The sequence below is a fragment of the Quercus suber genome, unplaced genomic scaffold, assembly GCF_002906115.3.
Source record: "Quercus suber isolate HL8 unplaced genomic scaffold, Cork oak 2.0 scaffold_420, whole genome shotgun sequence".
Lineage (NCBI taxonomy): Eukaryota > Viridiplantae > Streptophyta > Magnoliopsida > Fagales > Fagaceae > Quercus > Quercus suber.
In genome coordinates, this window is record NW_027069871.1 from 311,198 (window position 1) to 315,383 (window position 4,186).

Genomic DNA, 4,186 nt, shown 5'->3' on the forward strand with positions numbered 1-4,186 from the left:
TAAAAAAAAAAAAAAAAAAAAACAATACACAATATTTTAGTGGTATTTTAATGTAATAAGACTTACATAATTTAAAATAAAATAATACTATTACTTCTTAAAAAATAGAGTATACTATAGAAAAGTATATCATAGCCTACCTGCCAACCGATATTAATACCCTAAGAGACTAAAACATTGCACTAAAGGAAAAAAAAAAGACATGGGTAACTCTAGGAGAATATAGCTCAGTTTTCAAAGAATTTTAATACCCAGAAGTCACAAGAGTGTTGGTCTCATTCCAGGAGTTTAGATCAAGTTCTCTTCATGTACCCTATACGTTTAGGATTGAAGAAAAAAAAAATGAAACCATCACAAGGAAAAATTAGGATATCTCTTAAGTGCCTAATTTTTTTTGGAGGGCCAGGGGGGACAAGTGCCCCCCCTCGACCCCCCTGGCTCCGCCCCTGCTTTTAGGATCCCTCGACCTTTTTACAACCCGTCTTTCAAATAGATTGACATGACACAACTTGCATAATTCGTTTAATAAACAAGTTGTGTTAACATCGACACAACCCATTTGATAAATAGGTCATGTAGTTAGGTTAAATTAAGAATGGAGGAGAAGTCATCACAGAGAAGCAACTGGTGAAAAGAATAAGATGGGATGTCAAATTAAGAATGGAAGGACATGCCAGAAAAGGAAATTCTATTCTTCACAGAGTCATGTGCAATAATGGGGCTTATCCTTTGATACAGGTCAACAAGAGGCGTTTCTGAAGAATGTCTACTTTCCTTCCGTTTAGGTTGGAATTTTGTTGTCAAGGTTTAAGTTCTCTCACTGCTAATAGATATCTATGTCACAGCCTTCGGATTTGATTGTGCATCCACTTCAGTTCACAAAGTATATTATATAAATATATATACACACACATACATACATAAGCTCTATTTATTTCAACAATTATGTTTTCTAGAAAATTAGTTATTTTTCAAAAAGCATTTTTTTTTTTTTNTATATAATAATAGGTGAAATAGAGAGAAAATCCAATTAGATTTCAATTGAATTCTCAATTTTGCGCCACTTGTTCTAACCAAAACTCAAAAAAAAAAATTTAATTAAATTATAAATTTGACTTCAATTTTGTGTCATGTATCTTATCTAAATTTTCTAATTTTTGTGCCCAAATAAATGATGCATTAATATTTAACATGGAAGCCAAGAAAATCACAATGATAATGCTCATTGGCCTAAGCAAGAACATGTTATCTGCACACTTTTATGGAGATTATAAATTGGACTTCAATTTTGTGACATGTATCTTATCTAAATTTTATAATTTTTGTGCCAAATAAATGATGCATTAACATTTAACAGGAAGCCAAAAAAACCATAATAATAATATTCATTGGCCTAAGCAAGAATATCTCACCTGCACACTTTTATGGGTGATTCAATAGAGTCTGGAACTCTTCTAATCCCATAACTATAACCAAGGAGTCCAACGAGAAAGACTATAAAAGTAAAACATCATCTCCTCCTAATTCCATATCGTCATCCCATGTCTCCTCCTCTCTCAACCTCTACCAACTAAACCACACACTGCCCTCTCCTCCTCCTTACGGATTTCTTAGAGCAAGGCGGGTTCAAACACAATGTTCAATCCCACTCTTCCTTACTTCACACTCTCATACATTAACGCTTCATTGGCGCCTCCAAGAAGATTCCAAGCTCAATGATCAGTTCTTATTTTTTAATAGTTTTTAGTGTGTCTGGATTAAGATTTTGTTAATTTGTTAAAAGAGACAAAAATATAATCATATATATTATATTAAGTTGAAGTTCAATTTTAGAATTCAAATCGAATCAAATTAATTTCTAATTGTAGTTTAATTTTGTGCTATGTGTCCAATTTGATTTTTAAATGTTGGTGTTAAGTTACTTCCTTGTCTTTCTACTGTAATTTTTTTATTTAGATTGTTACAATTTAATCCAAAATTTTATTTGAATTTTCCTATTGTTGTTACTATCATATATTATCATTCCAATTGTTTAATTAGAATATGAAATTGGAGTCTAATTTTACTTTACACGTGTACAATCTAATTATTTTTAATTTTGCTGTCATGTGCAGAAGCCAATGAAATGAAATTAATAACACATTAAACACTCATGCTTTGGGAATCGGTAGTACAAATCTAAATCCATTAGATCTGCTTCGTGATAATACAACTATGAAGGATGTACAAAAACAAGCACAAACCCATCTCTCTATAAAAGAGATTTGAGAGAATTTCTTTTATTAGCCATAGAACTTCAGAGGTTTTTTATTCACACAAATATTATCATGTTACAAAATGCCATCGTAAAACTATAAAATGAGTACAACTCTAAGGGTTTTTTTTTTTTTTTTTTTTAATTTTTTAAGCTACGAAAATTTCAATCACCAATAGAGATTGAAGATTCAAAAGCGTGAGTGGATCTTTTGGATAAACATTGTCACCAAGGTTCATCTTTCTGTGTAAAATATATATACTGCTAAATTTTGTTAATAAATTTTCTGGTTAATAATATGAATTTAGACTTAACTAAACTTTTAAACATGAATAAACTCATGATTAATAATATATCCATTCCCGTGCGTAGCACGGGACTATAAACTAGTTATAAAAGCTATCAAAAACTAGTCATTTTTTTCTTATATTTTTAGCAAATAATCTGTCAAAAACTACATGTATGAATGAAAGATAGTGTGTTTTTTCGTCTTTTTTTCTATGTTCTAACTGATTTTTCTTAACACGACTTAACTAGTTATAAAGCTATCAAACTAGTCATTCTTATATTTAGATAATCTGTAAATACAGTATGAATGAAGATATGTGTGTTTTTTTCGTTCTCTTTTTTCTTGATAGAATACCCTCTATAAGCTTGAACTCTATTTTAAACTTTAAAATACAAGATGAGAATGCTAGCAATATTACTCATCTGCCTTCTGCATCATAGACAGTGGCTCTGTGGAGACCACCGCATGTATCCGTGCAATTCCTAGTCTTATTTGCCATCATTATATTGTCTGTGTGCTGGTATACATGAAAACTATGTTAAGAAAACCACCAACTTCTTTGTACGGTGCCAGTGGACACCATGAATCAATAATGTGCTCTAGTACAATGATTGCGCTGTTGGCGCCAGACCTATAGATATATAGATATGAAATAAAAAGACAAAAATAAATTTATTTTTTATTTTATAATAAGCTTTTTTTTAAATATAGCTGAGAAAAAAAAAAAAAAAACTTAAAGCTTTTTCCCTTGTTTGTGTGTGTGTCTGTGGAGAAAAAGCTTTTTGCCAAATGGTTATGCATTTTGCAATTTGATTTTTTTTTTATTTTATTTTAACAAAAGCTCTACTTTATGGTCTTCTAAATAGAAGACCATCGTAGCTCTTGTATATATTAGAACTTCATATTTTATTGGATCTGTCTCTTTTCTTCCCATTAAAATATGATTTCTCACTGTTCTTTCTATCACCAATGTCTCATCTCTCTTATCGAGTTGGACTTGACGCCGAGGTGGTCGGGTTGAGGTGTGGTGGCTATTAGTCTTTGGCATATGGGTTGTGAAGGAATGCAAGATCTAATGAGAATTTGATTTTGTGTGGTGGTGTTTTTTTTGTTTTTAATTTTTAATCTTTTTATTTTAGTAAAGAATTTGTTGGTTGGTAATTTGAAATATTGTAATATGTTGTGTGGTAAAATAAAGAATGAGATGTAGAGTTTATTGTTGATGGTTACATAAAATAGAAAAAGTAACATTTTGATAGTCTAAAGTAGAGAATTTATGCAAAATCATATGTGGATGCTCTAAAGAAGTAACATATAGCCATTTTGAAGAGTAATTATATAAAAAATGTTGTACTTCATCCTCTCATGTAAAAGTGTCATCTTTCTAAAAAAAAAAGTAATAGTGTCATATTAATTAAAATCTTATCTATCCATTTTGAAATAAATGAATTTAATTTTAAATTTAATTAATATGACACTATTACTTTTTTTAATTAAATTCATTTATTTCAAAATGGATAGATAAGATTTTAAGAACTCTCTAGAATATCCAAATCCCAATTTGAATATAGTCCATGAGCGGTACCCTAAGAACTTGATATATGTATGTATTTTGTATTTTGTCTTGTTACTGTCATATATAA